Raw genomic sequence first — 18,935 nt, forward strand, 5'->3', positions numbered from 1 at the left:
TCAGAAGCCTGCGCCCCAGCTCGCCTCTGCTGCTGGGAGGCACCACCTGCCCCTGCCAGAAGCCCGGGTTGCAGCCGCTGGGACCTGCAGCGGCCAGGGGTGAACCCGCACCTTTACCCCTGCTTCTGGAACCTTCCCTCGCGGGAACAGCCTCCATGCATGCTCTGCTGACCTCGGGGCATCTGAGAACCCTGCGCCCCAGCTTGCCCGTCCTGCTGAGCTGCACCGCCTGTACCTGCGGGCAGCTCTGTGAAGGACAGCCTCCCCTCACTTCTGCCCTGAGCGTCCAGTCCCGCAGTGCACCCTTTGCTTTATGACTGCTGCTCCCCAAAGGGCACATTTGCTGCAGGAATGAGCCTTGGGGTCGCCTCCTAAATAGTACCCTATGTGCTGCTGCTTCACGAAAGCGAGGTACCCGAAGGCTGCAATGCTGCCTCTGTGCTCCTCCATGCTAGAAGGTAAAAGGCAGCGAGTGCTTTTTCTATATATATATATATAGAAATATATATATATATTCTAAAATATATATATATATTTTAGATTTTATTTATTTACTTGACAGATCACAAGTAAGCTGGGGAGGGGGAAAGCATGCTAACCGCTGAGCAGAGAGCCCCGTGCGGGTCTCGATCCCAGGACCCTGAGCTCAAGACCTGAGCTGAAGGCAGAGGCTTAACCCACTGAGCCACCCAGGCGCCCAATATTTTATCTTTTTTTTTTTTTAATTTTTGCAAAAAAAAAAAAAAAAGAATGATTTCGGGTGCAGGCATGCAATTTCAGGGTTGGTGAAGGTGAACTCAGAACTCCACCGAGTCAGGTGGGAAGTTTTATGCTGTGATCATCGTTAAGGTCACCTTAATCGCCGAGCACTAAAGTTTCATTTGCTCATGTTTCCCAGGAAAAATGTGACAAAGGGAGAAGGTTCCCTGCGAAAGGCCCGGAGCAAAACTTGATGTCTGCCTGCAGCCAGGATAGCCGGGCCGGAGAGGCAGTCAATGCGATCCTAAAATAGTTGATGTGGAGAATAATTCAAAAAGCCTGGCTAGTTCCAAATAAAAAAAAAACAAAAGGAAGAGAACATTTTAATTTCGTGCGATTACGTGCCGTAACAGATGAGCTTTAGGATTTACCTTGAAAAGGGCTTCTTTATTCTTATCTGCGGAGTTAAGGAAACATGATTGAAAAAAATCATTCACACTCCAAAAAAGGCTATAAATTTCTCTTGAAGGCTGGGACAGTTCCGTGTTTAAAAGACCGAGAGTGAGTTGGACGAGGAAAGCCCCGTTTACGTTCCTTAACGTCGTTTCTGAGACCCCTAAGCGTAAAAATCAGGACACAAGGAAACTCCCACCACAGGTGCGCTCCGGGACGGACCTAAGCCCCAAAGCCAAATGAGGAAGGACACAATTCTCCCATTTCTTTTTTTTTTTTTTTTTTTTTGAACATTTATTTATTGGACAGAGAGCTCACAAATGTTGGGCAGGGCCAGAAGGAGAAGCAGACGCAGACTTCCCGCTGAGCAGAGAGCTGGACGTGGCACTCGATCCCAGGACTCTGGAATCAGGACCGAGCCAAAGACAGAGGCTTTACTGACCAAGCCACCCAGTTGTCCCTCAACTCTCGCATTTTCTAAGGGACGGACCAATGACAACGTCCCGTGGTAGTCGAGAAAATCCTTACCGTAATGCTACTTTCCCTAAAACTCCCAAGATGCTACCTTAGGGCAGGAACAGGATAGGGGACAGGCAGCACGATCCCTAAGACACGGAATTCAATCATCCCCTGTCTTAGTTGGCCCTCGAACAGACTTCCGGAATAAAACGTATCCAGCCCCACCCTGGTCCTTTCTAGGCTTCTGCGTCCCACAGGGTGGCCCTGTTGCCCTCCACGTCCCCTGAGTCAAAACAGGACTTCGCGGTCCGTGGGGCAGCTTGCGGGGGGCGGGGGGGCTCCATTGCAGAAGCATCTGACTCCGGTGCGGGTCGTGATCTCAGGGTCCTGGGATGAGTCCCGTGTTGGGACGAGTTTCCTCCTCCCTGTGGGTCTGCCTGCTGCTCCCCCTGCTTGTGCTCTCTGCCAAATTAAAAAGCAAAAACAAAACCAAAAGCAAACAAACAAACAAACAAAGTTTCTGCACTTCTGCGCTCATCACGGTTGGGTCGACCATCCAAATACCGTCCGATTCTCTCTCCTTATCCCAAGATGCACGACTCCCATATTGTCCAAGTAGCATTCCTTTGTCTGAAACTATGACAAACAACCCCAGAGTAGCCTATTTATTCCCACCGATGCCGTCCTCACCACCAGATCTCTCCCTCCTCCTTCCACAGGACGTCCTGAACGCCTCACCAGTCCTACCAGCCTGTGATTTTCACCAGGCACGCCATGTTTCCTTCACCCCACGTTTTCTCTTCCCATACAGGTGGGACCGTGGCCCGTTTGACCCCGGAGCCCTGGCACGTGGTCCAGGCTGAGGTCACGAGTGTCGAAGTCATGGGAGTATTATGACGTCCGACGGCACAACAGTGGCGACACGGTGCCCGGGGTAAGTGTATGAAATGCCACCATAACACACCCTGTGTGCAGAGGGAACCTTGATCCTGGGCAGGATGAGAGCCTACCCCAAACTTTCAAATGGTTTCTGACCCGAAAGCACAGCTGTGGGCTCATGAGGACGGTGTGAAAGAGGATTGGTCGTGGCTGCTTTTCAGGCTAAGGACACAGGGAAGCGTTGACTTTCCTTGACCGTGTGGTCCCCTTCTCTGGCTCATTGTCTGTCTTCATGCTCCAACGGCGGACTGTGTTGGCTCTGGGCTGGGAACCTGATTCTCGACCACGTGTGTTTCTGTATGTGATTCCAACCGGCGTCTCTGCGGTGGTAGGCGTGGTGGTCGTAAGAAATGGCTTTGGTTTATTAGCCGTGTTTCAGCAGTAGGATTAAGTGGCTTCTCAAGGTAGCGGATTGGTGGGTTCAACCAGCGTCTACTCCTCACAATCCGTGAAGCCCTTTACATAAACCCCCGAAAACCCGAGCTTTCGTGAACAATGCCCTTGGGCAGAAGAGAGTGACCTGGCAGCTTCCCCCTAAAGGGACCTCAGGTGGTGCCAAATAGTGTGTCCTTTCTTTAGCTGATCAGCAGTAATCAGAGATACCAATGCATCTGTGTTCGTAAGACTTATTTATTTTACAAAGGTGCATGACCTGTGGGTTGGGTACTGGGTGACACAGAGAGAGAAGGACAGAAAATCCGGAGCAAGCTGCCCTTTGAGTCCAGAACCCAACGTGGGGCTCGGTCTCACGACCCTGAGATCATGAGAGGAGCCGAAGTCAAAAGTGTTTGTATACCTGAGCCCCCCGGGGTCCCCCCGCAGTGCATCTGTTTCTAACGCAGACCTGCTGCTTTCTCTCCCAGGGAGTCCCCCTCGGTTTTGTTGGAATTGGGCAAAAGGGAGTTCTACTCATTACCCTGAAATATTTGGGGGTAAATGCTGTATTTGGAATCATTTTGAAAATCGTTAATGAATTAGGTTTTCTTAAAACTTTGGTTAGGTTTATATATTGAACAAGAGAAATTCCGGTGGCTAGGGAAAACCTGGTACTGCTTATCCTTTAAGGTTTTTGCTTCTTTCCATATGTGACGTATTTGTGTGTAGGGTGTCTGTTTCTTTTTTTAATTTTTATTTTATTTTTATTATTTTTTAAAGATTTTATTTATTTATTTGACAGACAGAGATCACAAGTAGGCAGAGAGGCAGGCAGAGAGAGAGGAGGAAGCAGTTTCCCCACTGAGCAGAGAGCCCGATGCGGGGCTCGATCCCAGGACCCTGAGATCACAACCTGAGCCAAAGGCACAGGTTTTAACCCACTGAGCCACCCAGGTGCCCCAGGCTGTTTGTTTCTTGGACTGAACCCACAAGTCACATAGAAATACAGTTTACATAAGAGTTTATTTCATATACTTGCTTCATAGTTGATAAGAATCAACTCAAAATTAGACATCAACATTTTCTTTACATTTTAAAATATTGGGTAGGTGTTACAGAGAAAATATATTTGGTGTAATAACTTTAATCTAGATCCTTCTTGTAAAAATCAGGTATTTATTAAGTCTGTTTTATAAATGGTTCTTGGCTTTCATCTGTTCCTAATGTCAAATATTCATGTAACCTTCTCATTTATGCAAATTGTGCCTTAGTTTTTTTCCTGAGAACCCAAATAATCTGGACTGATTTCCCTTTAAATTATTAATTAATAATATTAATATAATAGTTAATTATTAATAAATTTAAATAAAACACTAACCTTAACTTCACTATATTTTTTTATTGCAGTAATGCGCTAATATCACAGTCAGTAAACATCAAGATTGTAAAAGGATAAAAGTCCACAAAAACCAGATCTTGATAAGACATGTCTTTATAGTAAGGAATTTTTTTATCGCCAAAGAGAAATACCATTATGCAAATAATTATGTGAAAAACATTTAAAATGAGAGTTTCACGTGATGAAAATCTAATTTCTTTATTCTTTATAAGGGGAGGGTGTTTTCTTTTTCCCCTCAGTGAATCGAAGGTGCAAAGTGCATAGACTTCTGAGTGAGCCCCAAGACACTCAATGTGTTAGCAAAGCCAATAAAATTAAAGGAGGAAAAAGGGAGAAAAAATAAAGCAATGAATCAGGACCATGAAACTCTCGACATTAAGATGATCAAAAGGAGGAGGGTCCAGAGAAATGCTTTCAAAGAACAAAAGGGAGACAAAACCAATGCAACCGGTCACATATAAAAATAAACATCAGTGCGGTAGAAACTCTTATGAAGAAGAGAGAAATTGTGAGACCCAACTTCCAGCGGTCTCGCTCTACAAGATGCAAATCTGTGCGATATGCAAGACTCGGTTCAAGGAGAACGTTACGTGGTGTGTGGTTGTGCGGTTCCTACAAAGAAAAGGCCCCAGTGTCTGGGTGAGACTTGAAATGACAGAACGCCCCTTTCCGGTGAGGTTGGGTTTGGGTATGACCGGACTGGGGACCCCTTAGCGTCTATGAAGAACAGGGAGCTTTGAGAGGTGGCCAGAGAAAGACCATCTTATGTGGGAGTCCAAGGAGAAGTATCTACAAATCGCAGAGAAAACCAAAAACGGTTACATAACACAGGCCAGTGTTTCAGAACGTGGGAGCAGACCCTGTCTTAGGGTAAGTCATCGGAAAAAGCGAATTTCCTTGGAGGCAATGCCGGCGAACGAAATCTCAGAGATAGGCTTCTCTCTCTGTGTTAAATTCTGATAAATCATCTGCACAACAGGCGTGCCTGATGCAAACCCCATAACTCCCGAGATCTTATGATATCATTTCCTTACTTCCCTGAAATTTCTGGGTAGGGGTGAGGGTCAGGAAAGAATTTCAGCAGAACCCGCCGAAACCCCATGAAACATGCTTATTTTCAAAGCAGTGAATTATTTCTTCTGAAACCTCTTTCTGGGTTTTTCCGCAGAGTGCATGATTTTCCAGATTTTTTCCTTTTTTTTTGCACGCTCTGTGCAGGATGGCCTCCTGTTTGAAACTCGGGAGGGAGCAAGGTTCGATGTGGAGCTCTTTCTCCATAAATATGACTAAAGTCTCATGTGCTTGCCGACGTATTCTCACCATGATATATTGCGAAGGACCGATCGTTATTTGTATGAACGATGCAAGATGTGTGACAGAGACACGCAAGTTAACAATCATCCTAGACCTTTCCATTCTGATTTCTTTTTCACGACACCGTTCCGTTCCACTCTGGAGCTCTGGAACCGAAAACGACGTAGTTCCCTTTTGGAAACTCGATCTCCTCCACGGATGCTCACAATACGTGTGTCGGAAGAACGTTCCCTTAATTCACCTGTAAAAATTACCGCGACCTCCTTTTGGTGGCCTAGGGCTGTCCTCGTGTTGAGTGACTAGAAGAGACGTACATGCAAGCCCGTGCTTAATTCCTACAATATAAATTCGGCATTGCCGACGTCTATAAAGTAGAAACCTTAATGTCGATAAAAGGTGGCATCCTGAAATCCAACGGCGTTTCACATATTGGGATAATTCCTTAAGGCAATTAGCTCTTATTTGCTGGGAAATTGGGTTATATTATCTAATCAAACTTTAATTTTTAAAACACAGTGCGAATTTAATACATTTTTCCAATGACGAAGTAACGAGAAACTATAAAGTTACCTTGTAATTCAGTTTTGGGGCAATACAGCGGCCCGTAGCATTAAAGACTCATTGAAGTGAAATTTGTGATTCTTAAAATGTCAACGCACATGTGTCAAGAAGTCGTTGACACCTGAGTGACCGTGAGCTTTTACTGCAATCCTTTTAAGTGACCATAGATTTCTTTGTCCGGGTGGGTGCGATGGAGTCGTAAATCTAGGTAGAGAGAATCGTAAACATGCAAGTGTTACAGGTTTTCGATACTAATGTGACTCCTTGTTTACACGAAAGTTGGTAAACGGACCGGTCTTTGGTGTCGAACTAGTTATCCCTGGTGATGGGGGACGTTCTCAGGGTGCCCTGGGCCAGACTGATTCCAGGTCACGTAGAAATGTGTCGAATGAACAATGTGCCATGTAAAGTAGACACATTAATGTAATTCTGAATATAGAGTCGATCCTTTGTGGTCTGCTCCCAACCCCCGCCCCCATCCGCGGTGGTTCAAGAGGGGAAGTCCTTATAGGTTATGGGCCGAAATATTATGTCACCGCCCCCAAACGTTCTCTCCTCCTGTGTGGAGCTGCCTGGTGGGGGTCTGCAGTCCAGGCACCAGTCCTCACCATCAACCTTTGGAATCAAGCGAGGGACAGAACGCCTGGCGTCATTGTCTTGAGACCACAGGTCTGGATTTACAGAGGAACCAGTGAGGCAGGTGATAGTACCTGTGTGGCGTTTGTAAAGATACTAATGATGAGTCTTCTACGTGCATATTGCCGATTTCCCGGTGTCGATATGGAAATACCTGTTTAAAGATTTTATTTATCAGAGAGAGAGCATGAGTGTGGGGAGGAGCAGAGGCAGACGCAGAAGGAGAAGCAGGCTCCCCACGGAGCAGAGAGCCCGATGCGGGGCTTGATCCCAGGACCCTGAGATCCTGACCTGAGCCAAAGCCACAGGCTTTAACAGACTGAGCCACCCAGGCACTCCTTAAAAGTTTTTTTTATTTTTAAGTAATCTCTACATCCAGGTTGGGGCTCAAATTTGCAAATCTGAGGTCAAGACTCCCATGCTGTACTGACTAAGCCCTCCAGGCACTCCTGACAGACATATATTTTGTAACATTGTATATATATGCATAATGTGTATATATGTATTTATATTATGAATAATATCTTTACAGTATCGTATACATACATATTAATATATATAATATAATAATTTATAGTATTGTGCAATACAGTATTTCTCTTTAGTTACTTTATCTCCTGCATTCACCGTATTTTCTGCACTCACGTAGGCAGGCATTCGTACGTGCACGGAACGGGTTTATGCGAGTACATTTGCACACATGTGTGATGTATACACTCACACATCCATATCCTGCACAGTCCGCTGTTGGAAGCTAGTGGAAGTCATAACTTTTGGGAAATTCACACGCACCGTTTCTTTGTGAAATTACGCATTTTCAATCTGTTGCAGGTATGGAAACCTTCACGCTGCGAGGATTCGGCCATTCTAACAAAATAAAACTGGGTCGCTAGGCTAATACCAATATGTGTCCAACAGTCCAGACCCGAGAACGCGGCCAAGACATCAGGGGCAGGGAAAGTGCTTATAAGATCTTAAAAAAATATTTGCCCCCGACTTGCATTTACGTTGTGAACAAATCCGTACCGAGTTCCAGGTTCTTGAATACGACGGCACACAAAGAATGAGGTTAACTTTTTTGTTTTTAATTTTATTTATTTATTTGACAGAAAAAATGCATAAGTCACGGGGAGGGACAGCAGGAGAGGGAGAAGCAGGCTCTCCGCTGAGCCCGAAGCCCGCTGGACGGGGCACTGTGGACTCGATCTCGGGACCCTGAGATCATGACCTGAGCCAAAGGCACATGCTTCACCGACTGAGCCCCCCCAGAAGCCCCTAGATGAGCAGGTTTTATTCCAAATTTACTTATTATTTATGCCCTAAACATGGCCTCATTAACCTGCTCCTCCCCACGAGTACAAAATGGACACAGAGAAGGTAAGAACTTGTACAAAACACTGCAGCGGAAAACTGAATCTTTGCCTACGGACGAAGCTAAAAATGGAAGCACCTCGATTTCATGGATTTTGGCTCCGTAACGGCAATTTATATTTGCATTTCGTGCTTAAAAAAAAAATGCAGGGGCATCTGGGTGGCTCAGTGGGTTAAGCCTCTGCCTTCAGCTCAGGTCATGACTCCAAGGTCCTGGGATCGAGTCCTGCAGTGAGAAGCCTACTTCTCCCTCTCCCTCTCCCTCTGCCTTCTGCGCCCCCTGCTCCTGTGCTCTCTGTGACCAATAAATTAAAAAAATAAAAATCTCAAGAAAAATAACAAAACAACAATAATGGATCGTTCTGTTTTGTTTGTGGAGCCTTTGGCTGCGCATTTGCATTCCCGAGGACAAAGCTTTTGTTTGATTATTAACCTTTTCTACATCGCGGGTGCAGTCTCTGTCTTGAATTCGCGAGGTCACGGACTCATTCTCGGAAATGTTTTTTGCTTAAAAGATTTTATTTGTTTGAGAGAGAGGGAGCGAGAGAGCATGATCAGGGAGAAGGGGCAGAGAGAAAGGCGGGAAGCGGGCTCGCTGCTGAGCTGGGAGCCCTACGCCGGGCTGCAGATGCCTTTTGTTTTTAATGCAAACTTTTATACACATTTTTAAACACGTCCGTATCATGACATTAACATCTTGTTGCTGACCCGTCTCCTTTCTTCCGACGACCTTGACAGGTTGCAGTCGTCGGATTTTCCATCCTGGGCGTCGGAACGTTGTCTCAACTTGAAAATGGTCTTTGTTTCCATCTTTCTGAAATGACGTGGTTCAAAAAAAATACATCATTAGAAAATATTTTCGGGTACATCGTTGATGTCTCGAATTACTGCTGTCAATGAACATTAAGAAGATGGGAGCTTGAAGGTCGCCTCGAAGGCTTTTCTGCTGGTGTTTTTACTGAATCCTGACCATGGACTGATTCCTTTCGGGTCCTTTATGTGTTTGTTGTGTTTTTAGGGTTGGGGGGTGCCCGTTGTGTTCTGTTTCATCTGACTTCTTTATCAGCACAGTCTGAGAAGCGTCCCCCCCCGCCCCCGCCAGATGGCAGGACGGTCTGAGAATCCCGAAATCTGCAAACACTTGTCCGTTCTAAAGCATGGCAGGACGACGCCTACTGTCCGGGACCCCGGTTGCACTGGGTGCGGGGCATTCGGAAGCGCAGGGATGTGGGACATTGAGGGGATGCAAGCTCGTTCCTTCTGCCGCTGGAGTTGGGAGCCCCGAGTCGGGATTGTGCCGGACCTTTCCTCAGTGCCGTGTTTCTCACTCCCGTGCATGTCATGACCCACGTGAACTTTAAGGGCTGGACGGTGTGACCGCCGCCGTTGGATTCGGACGTCCTGGCCTCTCTCCTCCCTGACTATAAGACACCCATTTCCCGTGAGAGCTGAGAGCCGGCCGAATCGATTCCAGGCTCTTGACATTCCTCCTGACTTGAACCTAGAACCAGAACTCCGTACCTCCTCCTCCTCCCGAGGTCGTTCCTCCTCCTTCCTCCTATGATTCCCATTCCCGTTCCCATGTTGCACAGAGTGGCTCACCGCATGAGACCTGTCCTGTCCAGTGTTGTTGCAGGAGACGGGAACTGCCCTCTGTGCCAACTGAACGGTTCCCTACAATGTCTTTCTCCTCTTAATTCACATTTGTTAATTCTCTTGGAGCCAGTTGAAGCGTCTGCATGTAGTTTCCATTTTTTTTTTCTTCCCCATAAAGAAAAAGAGGGAAGACAATGACTGTCTTGAAACACGACGGAGACCTAGAGCCCAGTGAATGAATCCTGAAATACCGTCGGTCGTTACTGGTGACCCTGGAGGTTTTTAACGCGATGAGCCATTGTGACTTTAGGGACTTTAGGAAGAGTATTGCTGTTTAAAATGCATATAATTGGCGACACCTCGGGGTTCCGTGGGGGAAGCATCTGACCCAGTCAGGATCCCAGGGTCCTGGGATCGAGGCCCACGTTGAGGTCCTTGCTCGCCGTGGAGCCTACTTCTCCCTCTCCCACTGTGCGTGAATAAATTAAGAAGTAAATGTGTTTGTACAGCATGAACCCATGTTCTGAACGTGACCTTCACAGCCTTTACTGATAAGGAATACTATTAAAGGCTCTACGCTTTAATTAATTAATTAGATTTTATGAATTAAGATTTTACAAATTAAGATTTTTTCACTTGTTCTAGAGATAGCGCATGAGCAGGAGGGCCAGAGGGAGAGGGAGACCCAGTCTCTGGAACACTCTGTGCTGAGCACGGGCCCCAACACGGCGTTCGATCTCACCACCCTGAGATCAGGACCTGAGCTGAAACCAAGAGTTGGACGCTCCACTGGCCGAGCCCTGCGGGTGCCCCAGGGCTGCAGGGTTGGGAAACTTGCAGGCGTTCATTTGATTGGCATGCTGGACGTGCTGAAGAGAGCCACCAGCCTGGGCTTCCTTACGGTCAGGCTCTGTCACCCACCTCCACTCTGTACAACATTGAAGTCCCACAAAATAAAACAGTGCACCCAACATAGAAGACGGGATACCAACAACACTGTACGTCCCACCAAAGCTCACCTTTGCCTTCTCTCTTGACTTTGGAAGTGTGTTTCCTTCTGCACACACTATGTATGACCCAATTACCACTAGAGCTGGATTCTATATTCTTGGAGTCTCTCTTCTCAGATCTGCTCGGCAGAATCATAGTAGTTGACTTGCTTCAGGGGTCATTCTGTTGGCATGTGACACGCAAGGAGACACAGGTAGGAAGACTACGTGTTCATGACCTGTCGAATTCTTGCCCTAATATGGCCAAAATGAATATTTTCACGTTCAACAGAACCTGACGGTTCTTCCTCTCACCACGTAAGAGTCACCACGTGTGTGAGAAGCATGCTGGGCAGTATTCTCGATAAATATAAAGAATGACAGAATTAACAGATTCTTCCCAGGTCTGTGATTTACTGGTGGATGTAAAGTGGTGGGTGGCCTGTATGTCAGGCCTGCTGAGATCTTTCCAAAGGTGTTTCCAAAAATGGGGCGTGGTGGAGAAGCAAACCCAGTATGGTTTGAGATGGCATGGAGCCACGGAAAATGTATTCAGACAAAATTTTCAAGTGGAAAAGTAAACTGTAAACCTGATAAGCCCACGTCTGGGTGCTTGCGCTGGGGATAGACTCTCAGTATATCCTCAGCTTGTGCTTAGAGATAACTGCGGAATGGCCAACCAAAATGGCGGCATTGACCTCCATGATGGAACAGACTTGTCCGTGGTGGGGAAAGGAATCCCAGGGAGTGGTATTGAAGGCGTAGAGCTGTACACTCTAAAAGGCATCATGGATCCAGGCTTTAAGAGAAGGTTCCTGCTCTTTGTGTCCTCTGCTAGCCCTGAAGAACTTCTACCTAGAAGATAGAAAGTGCTTGGGATAGAGACAGTTAGACTAACTCCCATTGGGAGGACGACCAGGTTAATAACTAAATCACATGCTTTGTGTTTAATACCTGTCTCATACGCTTTTTCTTTTCTGTTGTTTTAAAACTATGTTTAACCTGTACTCTGGTGTTTATAATTAAAAGGGTCCTTCTCTTTACATAATCAGAGGAGGATGTTCCTATGGAGAACTTCCTTGAGTCAAGTATCAGCTTTACAAATCCAATCTAGTAATAGACAAAAAGAGTAAGACCTCATTACCAGCTATGTTTTGTCCCGAAATACACAGTAGGTTTCATAGAGAGAAACCATCGGTGTTTATCTCTAATTCTGTTCCCCGAATAAAGACACAAAGCTCTGGAATCAACTTAGATGCACGAGAGCAATTAAATAAACTCAAGAAAACTCACCAGGAGAACAGATAAGCAAAGGGCGGTGTATTCACACAGTGGGATTCTGCGTAGTAGAAAAAGAAACATCAGGGACTCCCCTACGTATGAACAGGACGGGTCACTCCTACAGATGTGGGGTTCAAAGAAACCAACCAGCATGGAAGAAGTGCACATTTATGTGCTGAACAGCGAGCCGGAGAAAGCGTGGTGATACAAAACAGAATGATGGTTTTCCATCGTGGAAAGAGCATGAACATTCTTCCCAGTGATGGACAGAGTCAACCTCTGGTATAAAGTGCTAGAATCATGGGATGATCAGAATATTAAAGCACACACTTCCTTTCTGCATTTCACTGTTGGTACTTTTATCTCAATAAATGAAGAGACTCAGACATTCAATTAGGAGAAGCAGACAGACTCTCGCACACAGTTACAGGCACAGCGAGCATCAAAAAAAAAATTGGGAGGAAAACCAGTAGCCAGACACAAAGCTGTTCTCCTCCAGCATAAAGATCTTTGACATCTTCTCTTCCTGTCAGTAAAACGCATAGTCATTCAGGTTAACGGTACCTGTTTCCTGACATTTACAACTCTCTGTCTCGGACTAAAATGATTCTTGAACTTGTGATGGGTTTTTCCCTGTCCTTCAAGTTACCGTCACACATGTCCACACCCTGCAGGTTCTCTAACTATGAAATTACATGTGTCCCCCTAAACACAGGGTTCAGGCTTCCAGGAGAGGAAGAGGTCCAGAAGTCTTCATGCCTCTGGTCTGTCTGTGGCTAGATCTGATTCCTCTGGGTTGACCATGACATCGTAGTTGAAGTAGCCAGACTCCCAATCTCTCTCTCTCTCTTATTTTTTTTTTTTTCATTTCATTTCTTTTCAGTGTTCCAGAATTCATTGTTTATGTACCACACCCAGTGCTCCATGCAATACACGTCCTCCTTAATACCCACCACCAGGCCCTTCCAACCCCCCACTCCCTCCCCTCCAAAATCCTCAGATTGTTTGAAACCATATGATAATTGACTCTCTCTGCTTGACTGATTTCACTCAGCATAATCTCTTCCAGTCCCATCCATGTTGCTACAAAAGTTGGGTATTCGTCCTTTCTGATGGAGGCATCATACTCCATAGTGTATATGGACCCCATCTTCCTTGTCCATTCGTCCGTTAAAGGGCATCTTGGTTCTTTCCACAGTTTAGCGACCGTGGCCATTGCTGCTATAAACATTGGGGTACAGATGGCCCTTCTTTTCACTACATCTATATCGTTGGGGTAAATACCCAGTAGTACAATTGCAGGGTCATAGGGAAGCTCTATTTTCAATTTCTTAAGCAACAGCCACACTATTCTCTAAAGTGGCTGCACCAACTTGCATTCCCACCAACAGTGTAAGAGGGTTCCCCTTTCTCCACATCCTCTCCAATACATGTTGTTTCCTGTCTTGCTAATTTTGTCCATTATAACTGGTGTAAGGTGGTATCTCAATGTGGTTTTCATTTGAATCTTCCTGATGGCTAGTGATGATGAACATTTTTTCACGTGTCTGATAGCCATTTGTATGTCTTCTTTGGAGAGGTGTCTGTTCATATCTTCTGCCCATTTTTTGATGTGATTGTCTGTTTTTTTTTTTTTTTTTTTTTAAAGATTTTATTTATTTATTTGACAGAGATCACAAGTGGGCAGAAAGGCAGACAGAGAGAGAGAGAGGAGGAAGCAGGCTCCCTTCTGAGCAGAGAGCCCAATGCGGGACTCGATCCCAGGACCCCGAGATCATTACCCGAGCCGAAGGCAGCGGCTTAACCCACTGAGCCACCCAGGCGCCCCTGTGATTGTCTGTTTTTTTGGGTGTTGAGTTTCAGGAATTCTTTATAGATCCTGGATATCAGCCCTTTGTCTGTACCGTCATTTGCAAATATCTTCTCCCATTCCGTGGGTTGCCTCTTTGTTTTGCTGACTGTTTCCTTTGCTGTGCAGAAGCTTTTGATCTTGATGAAGTCCCAAATGTTCATTTTCGCTTTTGTTCCCTTTGCCTTTGGAGACATATCTTGAAAGAAGTTGCTGTGGCCGATGTCGAAGAGGTTACTGCCTATGTTCTCCTGTGGATTCTGATGGATTCCTGTCTCACGTTGAGGTCTTTTATCCATTTTGAGTTTATCTTTGTGTATGGTATAAGAGAATGGTCGAGTTTCATTCTTCTACATATAGCTGTCCGGTTTTCCCAGCACCACTTACTGAAGAGACTGTCTTTTTTCCACTGTATATTTTTTCCTTCTTTTTTGAAGATTATGTGACCATAGAGTTCAGGGTCCATATCTGGGCTCTCCACTCTGTTCCACTGGACTACGTGTCAGTGTTTAAGCCAGTACCATGCTGTCTTGGTGATCACAGCTTTGTAGTAAAGCTTGAAATCAGGCAACATGATGCCTCCAGTTTTGTTTTTCTTTTTCAACATTTCCTTACTAATTCGAGGTCTCTTCTAGTTCCATACAAATTTTAGGACTGTTTGCTCCAGCTCTTTGAAAAATGCCGGTGGAATTTTGATCAGAATGGCATTGAAAGTACAGATGGCTCGAGGCATTATAGACATTTTAACAACATTTATTTTTCCGATCTATGAGTGTGGAATGGTCTTCCATCTTTTTGTGTCTTCAGTTTCTTTCATGAGTGTTCAGTAGTTCCTCGAGTACAGATCCTTTACCTCTTTGGTTAGGTTTTATCCGAAGTATCTTATGGTTCTTGGTGCTATAGTAAATCGAATCGATTCCCCTTCTGTTATTTAGATGCTGCTCCTATTTCTAGTGGTCAGCTTCCTCAATGCCCACACCAGGTGCTTCATCAGTGTCAGCAACAACAGTCTAATTAGTCTGCTCTGTCCAGTGCGGATCCTTTAACAAATGAATCCCCTCTGGGGCTGAAAGTTCTGTGAGATGAAGTTTGTTGTTCTATAAACTTCTCATACATTTGAAGCTGGGCTTGGAGGGAGAAATCAAATGCTGTGGCTTTATTCAGAAGAGGTGACCTTCCTCATTAACCAGGGCTGGTCACACTTGAGTAAAGATACAGTCCCAATTCCCTCCGTGCCATCCCAGCACTGCTTCTCATGAATGCCTTGATACATTCTATGTCTCCTATACAGTAGAATCTCAGATTTCATTTACACTATCACTTGGATGGGTAGAGAAAATGGAATTTATTTAGTTTGAAACAAATCTGCCCTTCCTTCAAGTCCCAGCCTGTGGGAAAATAAAATCAATCACGTCTTTGACGTGGTTTAAAATCTTGGTCTAAGGACATAATTTGAATCCATTATTGGAAAGAATTTCTCAGAAATCTTGACTCTTGGGGCATCTGGGTGGCTCAGTAGCATCTGCCTTTTGATTTCGGCTCAGATCATAATCTCAGGGTCATGAGATCAAGCTCCATGCTCAGTGGGGAATCTACTTCTCTCCCTCTTCTTCTCTGTCTGCCCCTCACTGCTTCCCTGGTCTCTAGCTCAAATAAATAAATCTTTAAAAAGAACAACAAAACAAAACAAAACAAACAGAAATCTTGACTCTCAGCCTTCTTCCTCTGCTTCTTTCCCTAAGATGTGGAAGAGGGACATCGTTGAACTCCTAGATCTAGGGAGAGATGGTTCTTTGGGTGCCATGTTGAGCTCCTCTGGTCTGTGGCATCACCCTCTGTGCATCTCAGAAGTACTTGCCTGCCCTGTTACTCTTCCGAATTCACGTCTCTAGCTGGTACTGTTCTTTCTTCTCTGTCTCATCCAGGGTGATGCCCCTTGAGCCTGGGTACCATTATGATGGCAGGGTCTGGGGACTTTGTCATTCATTCACGGGAGCTCTAAGACTTGTCCTAGCCTTTGCTCTGCAGACCTGTGATCCTGCTTAGTCACATCCTGCTAGGAAACACCAGTGGATCCCAGATCATGTGAATGATAGCTGGAGGGCAGGGTTGAGGTGGTTGTTTTCAAAGGAGTGCCTGTTGAAATCTTCCTTTACCTTGCTTATCTCTGTGCCATGCCCTAGAAGAGTCTCTGCTCATACCACGGGATGCCTTTTTCAGAATCACACCAAGTTCTTTTTTTTTTTTTTTTTTTAAGATTTTATTTATTTATCTGTCAGAGAGAGAGGGAGAGCGAGCGAGCACAGGCAGAGAGGCAGGCAGAGGCAGAGGGAGAAGCAGGCTCCCTGCGGAGCAAGGAGCCCGATGTGGGACTCGATCCCAGGACGCTGGGATCATGACCTGAGCTGAAGGCAGCTGCTTAACCCACTGAGCCACCCAGGCGTCCCACACCAAGTTCTTTAAAGTCACTGGGTTCTCCTTGAAAAGACACTGATTGATCATTCAATGACAGTTTGGTTCACATGATTTTCGTACAACTTGGAAAAACCTATAAACCCAGTTGATAGAAATGAATGTTACCCAAATTGCCCTGAAAAGTGTCCATTTCTACTTTGCCTGAATTACCTCAATTGTGAAATGCAGAAAGGTGGATAAAGTTTGTACTGTAGCTCAGCCTTTGCCAAGCTCTGTCCTGAATGCTGCTTTATTTTTGAGTTTCCACGAGCCTTGGTTGGGATCGAGCCGCCTGCTGCAGTACTACTGTCACTGCCAGGGCTGAAGGACATCTCCTAGAATAGTTTGCTCAAAGTTTGCTCGAGTCGTTAGTTTTAAGTCCATGCAACATTTCATTTGCGCCTAAGGATAGCAGGTGTATGGAAGTGACTACTGTTGACAGCCTGCAGTTCACTTCAAGTAAAATCAAAATTAGTTTACCCTTTCCTGTTCATTTTGGTCTTCAGCAAATGTATTTTTTTAGCTATAGTTTAAGATGATTTCTTTTTGTTTTTGTTTTGGTTTGGTTTGGTTTTTTGCCCCCCCCCCCATGGATTCTTTGTTTTTTGTTTGTTTGTTTGTTTGTTTGTTTTAAAGATTGTATTTATTTATTTGACAGATCACAAGTAGGCAGAGAGGCAGGCAGAGAGAGGAAAGGGAAGCAGGCTCCCTGCAGAGCAGAGAGCCCAATGTGGGGCTCGATCCCAGGACCCTGAGATCCTGACCTGAGCTAAAGGCAGAGGCTCAACCCACTGAGCCACCCAGGCACCCCTTTTTGTGGATTCTTAAAATCTATTTATTATATCCATGCTGAAGCATGCACCAGGAAGGTGGTTCTCTTCATTGCATATTTTGATCAAGTTATATGTTACCCGAACCCACATGTGCTTCGTAACATGTTTGGAACGTTTTTGAAAATATTTTCCATTTTCTACAATCATAACCTTCTTGACAGGCTTTAGATTTTGGAAGGAGATCCTGTAGCGTTGGTGAACAGAATACAGATGAAATGTATGGGATTCTCAGGGACATGGCTTGTGTACATATTCTTCTATTGGGGGAAAAAAGACATAAGCTAGCATTAGTCAAACCACGTCTTTGGAACTCTGAGTGGTTCTGATACATGTTCCTCTTTTACTTTTCATTGGAAATGTACTCAAACTACCATCTGAAAAAATAAATCCATTTTGATTAACTTTTTGAAGGAATTTTATTTTATTGGGTTGATGTGTTTTATTGACCTTGACAGAGTATAAACTAAAATGTTGTTCTCAATGATAAAAAAACAAAAGTACTAGAAATTATCTCCTGTTAAATCTGAAACTGTGGTTTCATATAAGGTGATGAAATTATTTTAGTCAAAACTACTGTTTACCAGGTGTGCCTGGGGGGCTGAAATTATTTTAGTCAAAACTACTGTTTACCAGGTGTGCCTGGGGGGCTCGGTCGGTTGACTGCCCTACTATTGGCTTCCATCCAGGTCGTGATCTCATTGTTTCAAGGCCCATGTTGGGCTTCACATGGAGCCTACTTAAGAAAAAAAAAGTGAAAAAAAAAAGCAACAACTCAAAACTAATATTTAACAAAAATATTGATGCTGGTCAATATTTTTCCTGCAGGTAGAGATTTTCATTCTATTTGGGAAAAACACATTCGTTAAAATATTCCTCTGATTGAAATACATTACTGTTTTTAAATTACATGGATATTTGCCCTATATATTCTAGTTCCATGGTAACAAAATCATCTTAATAATCAGGAAAGAAACACAGCTTGTTTTGTTTTTTTGTTTGGAGAAAATGAGCTGTTATCTATATTCATATATGTATACGTGCATTTTTTTTTTCTTTGATTCCATTTCATCTCTTGTCTGGAAATAGAACGAGTGACATTTACAGCTTTGTTATTGTGAAGCAATTATTGCATCTTTCCTTTAGGCTATGTGAAGTTATTCTCACCAATTCATTCAATTACTATCGAATTTTCAAATAACATAAAGCATATATATGCATGTCACTTTAAAGATAGATACATGGAGAAAAAATAGAAGGTGCACGTTGGTAGAAAGATAAATCTTTTTTTTTTTTTTTTTAAGATTCTATTTATTTATTTGACAGACAGAGATCACAAGTAGGCAGAGAGGCAGGCAGAGAGAGAGAGGGAAGCAGACTCCCTGCTGAGCAGAGAGCCCAATGCCAGACTTGATCCCAGGATCCTGGGCTTATGACCTCAGCTGAAGGCAGAGGCTTAACCCACTGATTCACCCAGGTGCCCCAAAAGATAAGTATCTTTTACACAAAATTTCAGTCCCTCCACTGATCAGGGGAGATGGTCACATAAAAGTTACCCAAGTGTGGTTCTCAGCTCTCAGGAAGGTCTTACCATTAAACAGTGGTATTTAAAAGAAGAAACCAGTGGAAGGCTCATTATTGTGGTTTTGAAGTATTGAACGAAAGGACCAGTTCACAAAACGATTATGAAACACTCCCAGACTCTAGATAAACACAAGCCAGCTTGAGTC

General features: G+C 44.6%; 1 long non-coding RNA gene across 1 annotated transcript; it reads left to right on the forward strand.

Annotated features, from left to right (window-relative positions):
- The first annotated feature begins 362 nt into the window (after positions 1-362).
- On the forward strand, positions 363-10,609 carry LOC309856950. Its single transcript, XR_014307416.1, has 3 exons — positions 363-458; positions 2,423-2,545; positions 10,448-10,609. It is a non-coding gene; the product is annotated as an uncharacterized lncRNA (long non-coding RNA).
- The last annotated feature ends 8,326 nt before the right edge of the window (positions 10,610-18,935 follow it).

Source organism: Mustela nivalis (genome assembly GCF_964662115.1).
Source record: "Mustela nivalis genome assembly, chromosome: Y".
In the NCBI taxonomy this organism is placed as follows: domain Eukaryota; kingdom Metazoa; phylum Chordata; class Mammalia; order Carnivora; family Mustelidae; genus Mustela; species Mustela nivalis.